We start from the raw sequence: 15,397 nt of genomic DNA, 5'->3' as shown, positions 1-15,397 counted from the left end.
TCTTTTTTTTTTTTTTTGAGACAGTTTTGGTTTTGTTGCCCAGGCTGGAGTGCAATGGCACAATCTAAGCTCACCGAAACCTCGGCCTCCCAGGTTCAAGTGATTCTCCTGCCTCAGCCTCCCAGCTAGCTGGGATTACAGGCATGCACCACCACGCCTGGCTAATTTTGTATTTTTAGTAGAGACAGGGTTTCTCCATGTTGGTCAGGCTTGTCTTGAACTCTTGACCTCAGGTGATCTGCCTGCCTTGGCCTCCCAAAGTGCTGGGATTACAGGCGTGAGCCACCGCGCCTGTTACTCTTTTCTAAATATTTTTTTGTAGAGACAGGGTCTCCCTGCATAACATTGACCAATCTGGTCTCGAATTCCTGGGCTCAAGTGATCCTCATGCCTCAGCCTCCCAAAGTGCTAAATGCAGACATGAGCCACCATGCTGGCTCCAGGATATATTCTTGACGGTGGGTGGCCTTTCTTCAGAAAATTTCAAAACAGGAAGAATTTGGTTCTCTAGTTCATTTTCATTCATCTGCCTCTCTTTTTGGTGTTTCTACCACCTACCACTATACATTGATTTTAAAAGTTTTCATCTTTAGACACTGTCAGCTTCTAGCATTGGGGAAAAGATAGTGTTCATTTTGGGGAAGTGAGAGGAAGAGATTCTGTGTATTTCCTAGTAAGTTTTTAAAGCAATTTAAGCAGAACACAGTGACCTTGGTCATTTAATCCCAATGGGTTAGAGGCAGAGTTGACAAACTTTGTCTAAATGGTCAGATGGTAAATGTTTAATCCTCGTAATACCCTATGGGCAGAGTTGGTCTGTGGGTAGGTCTCTGTCTCAACTATTTCAGTTCTACTTTGTAGCCAGAAAGCAACCATAGGCAGTATTTATGGCTGTGTACAGTACAACTTCAGGAAGAAAACAGGCCCGGATATGGCCTGTGGGCCATAGTTTGCTCAGCCTTGGTTTAGAAACATTCTTGGGACAGGGTGGAATATTTCCAAGCCATCAGAAAACTTGGTGACTGATTCTTTCCCGGACTCCAGGCTGCGCTGGGGTGTGCTCAGGTCTGTTTGCTCATTGCAGTGACTTGTGAACTTCTGCTGAGCCGCTGGGGCCGTTCCTCTGAGAAGGAATAGAGGTGTGGCTCCACCAGTGTTTGAAGAAGCCTAGTTTCTGCACTGGTTGACGTTGGTCAAACATGCTAATCTGACCTGATTGCTCCTATATATTTGCTTTTCTGATTAAAAGTCCTATATGAAAATAAGGAAATGTTAAACATGATATTTAACTAGGAGGGTCGGGGGCCCATGTATTTGGCATGTTGTACATTTTCATATGCCTTTTCTTTCTTTTTTAAAAAGTGGTTAGAAGTCTTTGTTAAATTACAAACATTTTGTCTTACAAGCAAATAATAATTTTAACCAGCAGGTTGAAATTTTAAATTAATTAAACCAGTAGGTAAGAATATGCAGTTTTTTCTTTTCTGATTTATTCAGTGATTTTTTTTTTTTTTTTTTAGACACAAATCTCGCTGTGTCGCCCAGGCTGGAGTGCAGTGACGCGATCTCCGTCTCCTGGGTTCAAGCAATTCTCATGCCTTAGCCTCCCAAGTAGCTGGGATTATAGGTGTGTGCCACCACACCCAGATAATTTTGGGGGGGGTGTGTTTATTTCTGTTCTTTTGAAGCAGAGTCTTGCTGTGTCACCCAGGCTGGAGCGCAGTGGCACAATCTCGGCTCACAGGAACCTCTGCCTCCCAAGTTCAAGCGATTCTCCTGCCTCAGCCTCCAAGTAGCTGGGATTACAGGCACATACCACCATGCCTGGCTAATTGTATTTTTATAGAGATAGGGTTTTGATATGCTGGCCAGGCTGGCCTCAAATTCCTGACCTCAGGTGATCTGCTTGCCTTGGCCTCCCAAAGTGCTGGGATTACAGGCGTGAGCCACTGCACACACCCAGCCTATCAAGTGATTTTTAATGCAAAAACACACCACTTGTTTTCATTTTGGGAAAGCCTGGTGCCTCACAGAGTTTAGATGATTTAAGTTAATCATTTTCAGTATGTTGGAAGCTTATAATCAAGTATGAGACAAACATTCTGAAGCTTAAATGAAAATGAATATTAAATTAATATATCTGTTTGACACAGTATATCACTCACCCACTTCCGTCTCATCCCCAATCCAGATAAATTCTAACGTGGGAGAAGGGAGAGTGTCTGATGTGTTTGACCACCGTAAACTCTGCGTCTCAGTTCTGCCCTCAGCTTTCATCAATCTTGATCATTTCTCGCCAGTATCTGTCCCTCATCCTTCAGCAGCAAGGGTTTCTACACTCCTGGAAGCCTGTGAGGAAGCACCTTACAGGCCTGAAGGCTGATTGTGTTACCTCCCTCCCTCGTGTCACTGCTTACCTGGGCAGCCCTGCTCCCATTGGGAGCCCAGGGCTCTCCTAAGAGTGCTGTCTAGACAGCTGGCACGAGACAGTGCCAGCCAAGCACTGGGTGATCGTGAGGGGCTTCCAGGATTGTACAACTTCCAGGACTGTTTGAGGTTTGGCTTCCTCAAACCTTTTTCATAATATGGTCCTGATCTGGGACGTCCACTGCTGGAGTGGCATCGGTAGGTCAGCCCCAGGTAATGGCAGGTACCGCTGTTTTAGTTGGTGGCAGAGTCAGGAGAAGGAGAGAGGAGGGCTGGTTGCTATAAAGTAGAATGAAAACATGCATCACTGTTCCCTCATAAAATGGAATAAAGATGGAATCTAGAAATGGTTTGTTATTCTACTTTCCATCCCTAATAATTGTCAACATTTGTTGAGCAATTACTATGTGCCAAACGTAGCTCTAAGCGCTTCTCACTTAACTCTCTGAATCCTCATAAAAAACTTGTGAGCAGGACAGCGAGGCACCGGCAGGTCCTGTGTCCCCTGAGTGGTAGAGCCAGGGTCAGACATGGCTGTGGGATTCCAGTCTGTGCTGTTAACACCACCCTGAGCTGCCTGATGTGAATACAGCACCTGACTCATGGTAGCTGCTCAATAAATTTTTTATTGGCTGTCTAAAGGAAAGAGAATATTAAATGATTATCTGTACACTTCCCTTGAAGTGAGAATCGAGTTTATTTTCTGCTTTCAAACTTATAATATACCCCACCCACTGACTTACATCTACTAGAATAACAAAAGGCCTTGCAAAGGTCATATCTTAAAGTATTTTGTTAAGCCATGTGCGGCGGTGTGTGCGTATGGTCCCAGCTACTTGGAGACTGAGGTGTGAGGATTGCTTGGGTCCGGGAGTTCAAGGCTGCAGTGAGCCATGATCATACCACTGCACTCTAGCCTGGGCGACAAAGCAAGACTCCATCTCTTAAAAAAAAAAAAAGTATATTATTAGAAAATTTAGTATATAACAGATAGTTGTTCAAAGCAGTAGGTGAAAATAGATTATTCAGTAAAGGTCGCAGGCAGAACTGGCTTGTCACTACAGGAAGAAAAGAGCTGCATTCTTTGTATTTCCTTACATCTGCAGTATTTATATTTCCTTACTCCTTACATCAAAAAGGAATTTTAAATGGACGAACAATTTAAACGTAAATATGAAACTACATTGGAAAAAATGTGGGTGTGTTTATAGACTTAGAGTAGGAAATGCCCTTCTAAACATAACAACAATCGAGAAGTAATAAAAGATTGACAAGATTAGATTATTTAAAACAACAACAGAGTGACTGGCGAGATGGCCAAATAGGAAGAGCTCTGGTCTGCAGCTCCCAGCGAGATCAACACAGAAGACAGGTGATTTCTGCATTTCCAACTGAGGTACCTGGCTCATCTCACTGGAACTGGTTAGACGGTGGGTGCAGCCCACGGAGGGTGAGCCGAGGCAGTGTGGAGCATCGCATCATCTGGTAAGCACAAGGGTTTGGGGAACTCCTGCCCTAGCCAAGGGAAACTGTGAGGGACTGTGCCGTGAGGGACAGGGCACTCTGGCCCAGATGCTATGCTTTTCCCACGATCTTCGCAACCTGCAGACCAGGAGATTCCCCAGGTGCCTACACCACCAGGGCCCTGGATTTTGAGCACAAAAGTGGGCGGCCGTTTGGGCAAACACTGAGCTAGCTGCAGGAGTTTTTTTTTTTTCTCCATACCCCAGTGGCATCTGGAATGCCAGTGAGACAGAACCATCCACTTCCCTGGAAAGGGGCCTGAAGCCAGGGAGCCAAGTGGTCTCACTCGTTGGATCCCACCCCCACAGAGCCCAGCAAGCTAAGATCCACTGGCTTGAAATTCTCGCTGCCACCAAAGCAGTCTGAAGTTGCCCTGGGATGCTCGAGCTTCGTTGGCGGGGGGAGGGGGGGGCGGCATCTGCCGTTACTGAGGCTGGAGTAGGTGATTTTCTCCTCACAGTGTAAAGAAAGCTGCCAGTCCGAACTGGGTGGAGCCCACCACAGCTCGGCAAAGCCACTGTGGCCAGACTGCCTCTCTAGATTCCTCATCTCTGGGCAAGGCATCACTGAAAGAAAGGCAACAGCCCCAGTGTTATAGATAAAACTCCCATCTCCCTGAGACAGAGCACCTGGGGGAAGCGGTAGCTGTGGGCACAGCTTCAGCAGACTTAAATGTTCCTGCCTGCCAGCTCTGAAGAGAGCGGCAGATCTCCCAGCACAGCGCTCGAGGTCTGCTAAGGGACAGACTGCCTCTTCAAGTGGGTCCCTGACCCCTGTGCCTCCTGACTGGGAGATACCTCCTAGCAGGGGTTGACAGCTCACCTCATACAGAAGAGCTCCAGCTGTCATCTAGTGGGTGCCCCTCTGCGACAAAGCTCCCAGAGGAAGGAATAGGCAGTGATCTTTGCTGTCCTGATGCCTCCGCTGGCGATACCCAGGCAAACAGGGTCTGGAGTGGACCTTCAGCAGACCTGCAGCAGAGGGGCCTGACTGTTAGAAGGAAAACTAACAGAAAGAAAAGCATCAACAAAAAGGACATCCACACAGAAACCCCATCCAAAGGTCACCAATATCAAAGACCAAAGGTAGATACATCCATGAAGATTTGGAAAAACCTGCACAAAAAGGTTGAAAATTCCAAAAACCAGAATGCCTCTTCTCCTCCAAAGGATCATAGCTCCTCACCAGCAAGGGAACAAAACTGGATGGCGAATGAGTTTGATGAACTGACACAAACAGGCTTCAGAAGGTGGGTAATAACAAACTCTGAGCGAAACGGGCATGTTCTAACCCAATGCAAAGAAGCTAAGAACCTTGAAAAAAGTTTAGAGGAATTGCTAACTAGAATAACCAGTTTAGAGAAGAACATAAATGACCTGATGGAACTGGAAAACACAGCACGAGAACTTGGTGAAACATACACAAATATCAATAGCCAAATCGATCAAGTGGAAGAAACGATAGCAGAGATTGAAGATCAACTTAATGAAATAAAGTGTAAAGACAAGATTAGAGAAAAAAGAATGAAAAGGAATGAACAAAGCCTCCAACAAATATGGGACTATGTGAAAAGACCAAACCTACATTTGACTGGTGTACCTGAAAGTGACGGGGAGAATGGAACCAAGTTGGAAAACACTCTTCAGGATATTATCCAGGAGAAATTCCTCTACCTAGCAAGACAGGCCAACATTCAATTTCAGGAAGTGCAGAGAACACCACAAAGATACTCCTCAAGAAGAGCAATCGGAAGACACATACATAATTGTCAGATTCACCAAGGTTGAAATGAAGGAAAAAATGTTAAGGGCAGCCGGAGAAAAAGGTTAGGTTACCCACAAAGGGAAGCCATCAGACCAACAGCACATCTCTCTGCAGAAACCCTACAAGCCAGAAGAGAGTGGGGGCCAATATTCAACATTCTTAAAGAATTTTCAACCCAGAATTTCAGTGCAGCCAAACTAAGCTTCATAAGCGAAGGAGAAGTAAAATCCTTTACAGACAAGCAAATGCTGAGAGATTTTGTCACTACCAGGCCTGCCTTACAAGAGCTCCTAAAGGAAGCACTAAATATGGAAAGAAAAAACCAGTACCAGCCACTGCAAAAGCATACCAAATTGTAAAGACCATCGACGCTATGAAGACATTGCATCAACTAACAGACAAAATAACTGGCTAGCATCATAAGGACAGGATCAAATTCACATATAACAATATTAACCTTAAATATAAATGGGCTAAATGCCCCAATTAAAAGACTGGCAAATTGGATAAAGAGTCATGACCCATCAGTAGGCTGTATTCAGGAGACCCATCTCACATGCAGAGACACACATAGGCTCAAAATAAAGGGTTGGAAGAATATTTACCAAGCAAACAGAAAGCAAAATTAAAAAAACCAGGGGTTGCAATCCTAGTCTCTGAAAAAACAGACTTTAAACCAACAAAGATTTAAAAAAAAAAAAAAAAGGGGGCATTACATAATGGTAAAGGGATCAACACAACAAGAAGAGCTAGCACCCAATACAGGAAAAGCAAGTTTTTTGTTTGTTTTTGTTTTTTTTTGGTCTTTTGAGATGGAGTCTCACTCTGAGTGTCACCCAGGCTGGAGTGCAGTGGCACGATCTCAGCTCACTGCAAGCTCCGCCTCCCGGGTTCATACCATTCTCCTGCCTCAGTCTCCCAAGTAGCTGGGACTACAGGTGCCTGCCACCACGCCTGGCTAATTTTTTGTATTTTTAGTAGAGATAGGGTTTCACCATGTTAGACAGGATGGTCTCTGTCTCCTGACCTCGTGATCTGCCTGCCTCAGCCTCCCAAAGTGCTGGGATTATAGGTGTGAGCCACTGCACCCGGCCCCATTAAGCAAGTTCTTAGAGACCTACAGAGAGAGAGACTTAGACTTTTTCACAATAATAGTGGGGGAATTTAACACCCCACTGTCAATATTAGATCAATGAGACAGAAAGTTAACAAGGATATTCAGGACTTGAACTCAGCTCTGGACCAAACGGACCTAATAGACATCTACAAAACTCTCCACCCCAAATCAACAGAATATACATTCTTCTCAGCACCACATCGCACTTATTCTAAAATTGACCACGTAATTGGAAGTAAAACAATCCCCGGCAAATGCAAAAGAATGGAAATCATAGCAAACAATCTCTCAGACCACAGTGCAATCAAATTAGAACTCAGGATTAAGAAACTCGCTCAAAACCACACAACTACATGGAAACGGAACAACCTGCTCCTGAATGACTGATGGGTGAATGACTGATGGGTAAATAACGAAATGAAGGCAGAAATAAATAAGTTCTTTGAAACCAGTGAGAATAAAGACACAACATACTAGAATCTTGGGGACACAGTGAAAGCAGTGTTTAGAGGGAAATTTGTAGGACTAAATGCCCACAAGAGAAAGTGGGAAAGATCTAAAATTGACACCCTAACATCACAATTAAAAGAACTAGAGAAGCAAGAACAAACAAATTCAAAAGTTAGCAGAAAACAAGTAATAACTAAGAGCAGAACTGAGGGAGATAGAGACACGAAAAACCCTTCAAAAAAAAAAAAAAAGTGAATCCGGGAGCTGGCTTTTTGAAAAGATAAACAAAATAGATAGACTGCTAGCCAAACTAATGAAGAAAAAAGAGAAGACTGAAATAGACACTATAAAAAATGATAAAGGGGAGATCACCACTGATCCCACAGAAATACAAACTAAAATCAGAGAACAAACACCCCTACGCAAATAAACTAGAAAATCTAGAAGAAATGGATAAATTCCTGGACACATCCACCCTCCCAAGACTAAACCAGGAAGAAGTCAAATCCCTGAATAGACCAATATCAAGTTCTGAAATTGAGGCAATAATTAATAGCCTACCAACCAAAAAAAAAACCCAGGACCAGACACAATCAGAGCTGAATTCTACCAGAGATACAGAGGAGCTACCATTCCTTCTGAAACTATTCCAAACAATAGAAGAAGGAGGACTCTTCCCTAACTCATTTTATGAGGCCAGCATCATCCTGATACCAAAACCTGGCCTAGAAACAAAGAAAATTTTAGACCAATATCCCTGATGAACATCGATGCAGAAATAATAAAATACTGGCAAACTGAATCCAGCAGCACATCAAAAAGCTTATCCACCACAATCAAGTCGGCTTCATCCCTGGGATGCAAGACTGGTTGAACATATGCAAATCAATAAACATAATCCATCACATAAACAGAACCAATGACAAAAACCACATGGTTCTCTCAATAGATGCAGAAAAGGCCTTTGACAAAATTCCACACCCCTTCATGCTAAAAACTCTGAATAAACTAGGTATTGATGAAATGTATCTCAAAATAATAAGAGCTATTTATGACAAACCTACAGCCAATATCATACTGAATGGGCAAAAGCTGGAAGCATTCCCTTTGAAAACTCACAAGACAAGGATGTCCTCTCTCACCACTCCTATTTAACATGGTATTTGAAGTTCTGGCCAGGGCAATCAGACAAGAGAAAGAAATAAAGGTATTCAAATAGAAAGAGAGGAAGTCATATTGTCTCTGTTTGCAGATGACATGATTGTATATTTATAAGACCCCATCATCTCAGCCTGAAATCTCCTTAAGCTGGTAAGCAACTTCAGCAAAGTCTCAGGATACAAAATCAATGTGCAAAAATCACAAGCATTCCTATACACTGAAATAGCCAAATCATGAGTGAGCTCCCATTCACAATTGCTACAAGGAGAATAAAATACCTAGGAATCCAACTTACAAGGGATGTGAAGGACCTATTCAAGGAGAACTACAAACCACTGCTCAAGGAAGTAAGAGAGGACACAGACAAATGGAGAAACATTCCATGCTCATGGATAGGAAGAATCAATATCGTGAAAATGGCCGTATTGCCCAAAGTAATTTATAGATTCAGTGCTATCACCATCAAGCTACCATTGACTTTCTTCACAGAATTAAAAAAAAAAAAAAAAACTGCTTTAAATTTCCCATGGAACCAACAAAGAGCTCATGTAGTCAAGACAATCCTAAGCAAAAAGATAAGCTGGAGGCATCGTGCTGCCTGACTTCAAACTATGCTATAAGGCTACAGTAATGAAAACAGCATGGTACTGGTACCAAAACAGATACATAGGCCAATGGAACAAAACAGAGGCCTCAGAAAGAATGCTACACATCTACAACCATCTGATCTTTGACAAACCTGACAAAAACAAGCAATGGGGAAGGATTCCCTATTTAATAAATGGTGGTGGGAAAACTGGCAAGCCATATGCAGAAAACCAAAACTGGACTTCGTCCTTACGCCTTATACAAAAATTAACTTAAGATGGATTAAAGACTTAAACATAAGACTTAAAACCATAAATACCCTAGAAGAAAACCTAGGCAGTACATGGGTATGGTCAAAGACTTCATGACTGAAACACTAAAAGCAATGGCAACAAAAGCCAGAATAGACAAATGGGATCTAATTAAGCTAACGAGCTTCTGCACAGCTAAAGAAACTATCATCAGAGTGAACAGGCAACCTACAGAATGGGAGAAAATTTTTGTCATCTGTCCAACTGACAAAGGTCTAATATCCAGAATCTACAAAGAACTTAGTTACAAGAAAAAAAAAAAAATCAAAAAGTGGGTGAAGACACATCTCTCTCATTAGAGAAATGCAAATCAAAGCCACAATGAGATACCATCTCATGCCAGTTAGAATGGTGATTATTAAAAAGTCAGGAAACCGCAGATGCTGGAGAGGATGTGGAGAAATAGGAACACTTTTACACTGTTGGTGGGAGTGTAAGTTAGTTCAACCATTGTGGAAAACAGTGTGGTGATTCCTCAGACATCTAGAACCAGAAATACCATTTGACCCAGCAATTCCATTACTGGGTATATACCCAAAGGAGTATAAGTCATTCTGCTATGAAGACACATGCACACATATGTTTATTGTGGCACTGTTCACAATAGCAAAGACTCGGAACCTACCCAAATGCCCATAAGTGGTAGACTAGGTAAAGAAAATGTGGCACATGTACACCGTGGAATACTATGCAGCCATAAAAAAGATTGAGTTCATGTCCTTTGCTGGGGACATGGATGAAGCTGGAAACCGTCATTCTCAGCAAACTAACACAGGAACAGAAAACGAAACACCACATGTTCTCACTCATAAGTGGGAACTGAACAATGACAACACATGGACACAGGGAGGGGAACATACACCAGGGCCTTTTGGGGGAGGTGGTGGGAGGCTAGGGGAGGGGTTAGCATTAGGAGAAATAACTAATGTAGATGACTGGTTGATCGGTGCAGCAAACCACCATGGCACATGTATACCTGTGTAACAAATCTGCATGTTCTGCACATGTATCCCAGAACTTAAAGTATAATTAAAAAAAAAAAAAGTAGAACCTTCAAAAAAAGGCAACGAAAACTTTGGGCAAACATTCTATAAAGTAAAAGAATAGATGGAAAAATTGAAAAAAAAATTATTCACATGAAGGACCAAAGATTGGTTACCTTTAACAGACAAAGAGCTTTAGCAAATCAATAAGATGAACACCCCAGTTTAAAATTGGACAAAGAACATGAAGGCATTTCACCAAAATGAACATGCAGATGGCCAAGAAATGAAAAGACACTCATTTGTGCTCACAATTAATATGTTTGAAAATATCACTGAGATTGTCGGCCATTAAAAAGTTTGTTTTCTATGTTATGTCAGAAAACAGACATTCTCCTGCTGCAGGAGATTGTGACCAAAACCCCTATATGAAAAGAAGGAAATTTTTTTTTTTTTTTTTTTTTTTTTTTTTGGGTGATGGAGCCTCGCTCTGTCGTCCCCAGGCTGGAGTGTAGTGGCACGATCTTGGCCCACTGCGACCTCTGCCTCCCGAGTTCAAGTGATTCTCCTGCCTCAGCCTCCCAAGTAGCTGGGACTACAGGCGCACACCACCCCTAGCTAACTTTTGTATTTTTAGTAGAGATGGGGTTTCACCACATTGGTGAGGATGGTCTCGAACTCCTGACCTCGTGATTTGCTTGCCTTGGCCTCCTAAAGTGCTGGGATTACAGGCATAAGCCGCTGCGCCCAGCAAAAAAAAGGAAATTTTAAAAATATGAATATTTAACTAGAAGGTTCAAGGGGCTCATGCATTTGACAGGTTGGACCTGTTTCAGATATGGTAAGATCTATCAAATAATTATTTATATAGTTTAGACTTATGGAAGAGTTGGAAAAATAGCACACACAGTTCCTGTATACCCTTTACCCTGTTTCCCCTTAACCATAGAATTTATCAAAATTAAGAGATTAACCTTTTGGCACTATCTTTTTAACCATGCTGGCCAAGTGTGTTATAGAATGTCCGACGAGTTGACTTCCTCTGAATTTTCTCCTGATGAGATTGAGGTTATGCATTGCTGGCAGGAGGCCATAGAGGTGTCGTGCCCTCCTAGTGCACCGTATCAGGGGGTATGTGATGTCGATGTGCCTCATTATCAGTGATAGCAAGCTTGAAGTGGCTAAGGTGGCATCTGCCAGGATTCTTCATGTAATATAACTGTTTTCCTCTTTGTAATTTGCCAACTATTTTGGAAGAGAGACGATCTATCAATATTAAAAACATACATTTTTGACCCAGAAATAGATCCACAGAGATGTGATTTATTTCATCTCCTGCAAAATGGGGTGATACTGCCCCCAAAGCTGATACGAGCCCCTGTATTGAACAGTGCCTCACAACAGTAAGCTTGCTGTTGGTTCATCTCAAGCTCCTTGAGGCCTGCTGGTTTGATATTCAGGACTTTTTTCAGAATTCGGATAACACTGGGCATTTATTATGTATTATGTGACAGCCCCAGGAGGATCTAGGACAGCGCCGCATACTCAAACACTCATCTTTCTGCAGTGAAATGTATGAGTATTCAGATGAAGGGAGGAAGATAAAGACTATAAGTAGCTTCAGATAAGTTCTGATCAGACCTTGATCTCAGTTCAGGTTTTGTTGCTGGAAAAGTTTTTAAAAATCTGAGTTTTTTTTTTTTGAGACGGAGTCTCGCTCTGTCGCCCAGGCTGGAGTGCAGTGGCCGGATCTCAGCTCACTGCAAGCTCCGCCTCCCGGGTTCACACCATTCTCCTGCCTCAGCCTCCGGAGTAGCTGGGACTACAGGCGGCCGCCACCTCGCCCGGCTAGTTTTTTGTATTTTTTAGTAGAGACGGGGTTTCACAGTGTTCGCCAGGATAGTCTCGATCTCCTGACCTCGTGATCCGCCCATCTCGGCCTCCCAAAGTGCTGGGATTACAGGCTTGAGCCACCGCGCCCGGCCAAAAATCTGAGTTTTTAGAGACCGTTTTGGACTTCAAAGTTGTGAATAAGGGACTGTACACATAGGTAAGAGTTCATAAGCACAGACATGGGCGTACAGCTCCACATCTACAGTTTCAACTAGCTGTTCAAAATGTAGTCAAGCCTGGCCGGGCGTGGTGGCTTCTGTAATCCCAGCACTTTGGGAGGCCGAGGCGGGCAGATCACTTGAGGCCGAGAATTCAAGACCTGCCTGGCCAACATGGTGAAACCCTGTATCTACTAAAAGTACAAAAAACAAAACAAAAAAACACTAGCTGGGTGTGGTGGTGGGCACCTCTAATCCCAGCTACTCAGGAGGCTGAGATGGGAGAATCCCTTGCATCTGGGAGACAGAGGTTTCAGTGAGCCCAGTTCATGCCACTGCACTCCAGCCTGGGTGACAGAACAAGACTGTGGCTCAGAAAAACAAAAAGATAGTTAGGCCTACAGTGGTTGCATCTGTACTGAGCGTGTATAGACTTTTTTGTCATTAGTTCCTAAACATATGGTTTAACAGCTAATTACATATACATTGTACTAAGTATTATAAGTCATCTAGACATGGTTTAAAGCTTAGAGGAGGATGTGCCTGGGTTGGATGCAACTATGCCATTTTATATAAAGGACTTGAACATCCTTGGCTTTTGGTGTCCTCAGGGGGTCTTGGAACCAATCCCTAGTGAATACTGAGGGACAGCTGTGTAAGGCTGTTTATGGTAGCATTGTTGGAAGTAAGCCTGGAAAGCCTTGAATATTTCTCTGTAGGAGATCAGTTAAGCAAATCTTGGCACACAGTGGTGCCCTATTCAGCCCTTTGAAAAGAATGGAGCAAACCATAATGTGCTACTAAAAAAGGGAGGCAAGATGTGTTACTAAGAAATACACAGCATTTGCTGAATAGTGTGAATGGTGTGATCTGGTTTGGATTAAAGTAAATATATTGATGCTTATATATGCATCTAGAAACATCTAGAATAGTGGCTATACATACGAATCACCTGGGGAGGTTAAAAAATACCGATATCTGGGCCTTGCCCTAAACCCCATTGAATTAGAAATGCAGGGATGGGGGCCAGGTGTGATGGCTCATGCCTGTACTCCCAGCACTTTAGGAGGCTGAGGCGGAAGGATCACTGAGCCCAGGAGTTTGAGACCAGCTTGAACAATGTAGTGCAACCCTGTCTCTATAAAGATAGAAAAAATTAGCTGGCATGGTGGTGCACACCTGTAATCCCAGCCACTTGGGAAGCCGAGGTGGGAGAATCGTTTGGGCCCAGGAAGTTGAGGCTGCGGTGAGCGGGGATCACACCACTGGGCAGCTATGTTAGCCTGGGCAACAGAGTGAGACCCTGTCTCAAAAAAAAAAATAAAATAAAATAAGAAAAGCAGTGGTGGAGCCCAGGTATTTATATTTTTAAAAGTTTCAGGCTGGGCACGGTGGCTCATGCCTTATAGTCCCAGCACTTGGGGAGGCCAAGGCGGCCAGATTATGAGGTCAGGAGATCGAGACCAATCCTGGCTAACACGGTGAAACCTCATCTCTACTAAAAATACAAAAAACTAGCTGGGCTTGGTGGCGTGCACCTGTAGTCCCAGCTACTCGGGAGGCTGAGGCAGGAGAATGGCATGAACCTGGGGGGCAGAGCTTGCAGTGAGCTGAGATGGTGCCACTGCACTCCAGCCTGGGTGCCAAAGTGAGACTCCATCTCAAAAAAAAGTGTCCCAGGTGATGCTGGTGCCCCTTGAGTGTTGAGGACCATTGGAATAGAAGGGCCCAGATGTTAGAAAATGTTACCCCTTACCTTTGGAGTAGGATGGGGGAGATGCAATTTATACTTTTTTGTTTTTTGAATCAGAGTCTCGCTCTATCGCCCAGGCTGGAGTACAGTGGTGTGACCTTGGCTCACTGCAAGCTCTGCCTCCTGGGTTCAAGCTTTTCTTTTGCCTCAGCCTCCTGAGTCGCTGGTACAGGCATGCGCCACCATGCCTGGCTGATTTTTGTATTTTTAGTAGAGACGGGGTTTCACCATGTTGGCCAGGCTGGTCTCAAATTCCTGACTTCAGGCCATCTACCTGCCTTGGCATTCCAGAGTGCTGGGATTACAGGCGTGAGCCATCGTGCCCAGCCAATTTATACTTTACTGTGTGTAGTTTCCCATTTTTTCCTTAGCAAAAGCCATTTGGAAAAGACTCCGCTCTGGGTGACAGAGACAGATTTAAAATAAATACATAAACATTTTAAAACATTTAAGAGTCAAAAAAGAGACTCTTGTGATCAAAATGAGATACGATAGGACAGTGGAGACACCTTTGCAGCAGGTCTGTAGAATCTTCTAGAAGTTTCTTGTTTCTGCACTTATGCTCCTTGAGTATATTCAGTGGTTGCTGATATCAGCTGATAATTGAAAGAAAAATGTTGTTTCCCCGTTCATCCTAAGAGGCCAGAAGCTGGTAAGACATGAGCGCAGGTCAGAATTTCCACCCATGGTAATTTTGGGGGTGCTTTATTTTAGATGATTCGGCTAGATTGCTGCTTTATCTCTGGGCAGACCCCCACACTAGTAGCTAGCTGTTAAGAAAGAGGAAGTATTTTGGTGACCCACCTGGAAAGACCATCGGGTGAGGATCAGCTCTCCCATGTTCTCACTGGTAAGAATTGTGTTTTGCAGGTGAATCCTCAGTGGTCTCCTCTTCCCTCCCCATCCCTTGTCTTTTTCCCTCCTCTTCTTCCCTTCCCTTCCCTCCTCTGTTGCTAGACACCCCTGGCGTAAAAGGCGCTCTGTGCTCAAAGGCCGTTTGTTGCAGTGCAACCGCTCTCACCCTGATAAGGTTCTGTTTTATCTGGTTCAGCAAAAGCTGTTGGGAAAAGTACTTTCCTTGTTCCTGGAGACCCGTGCTTGCAGCCGGCCAGACCTGGCTTTGAATTGAAGCCCATTAACAAAATTTATGGCATATTTCTTCTAAGCTGTATTTTTGTGCACTGTGTAGCTCTCACACAGAGTCACTGTTTTTCCTGACATGAGGTGTACGATGCAGCAGTTGCACAGATACGGTCCCTAAAGTGAGA

The 15,397-nt window shown here is 43.6% G+C and overlaps 1 protein-coding gene across 2 annotated transcripts in view; it reads left to right on the top strand.

The window, feature by feature from the left end:
- Positions 1-15,397, top strand: part of GOLM1 (golgi membrane protein 1) — a 77,548-nt gene that overhangs the window by 5,296 nt on the left and 56,855 nt on the right. The gene's annotated exons all lie outside the window — the stretch shown is intronic.

Source organism: Piliocolobus tephrosceles, chromosome 14, assembly GCF_002776525.5.
Source record: "Piliocolobus tephrosceles isolate RC106 chromosome 14, ASM277652v3, whole genome shotgun sequence".
NCBI lineage: Eukaryota > Metazoa > Chordata > Mammalia > Primates > Cercopithecidae > Piliocolobus > Piliocolobus tephrosceles.
This window is presented reverse-complemented; position numbering and strand designations above follow the sequence as displayed.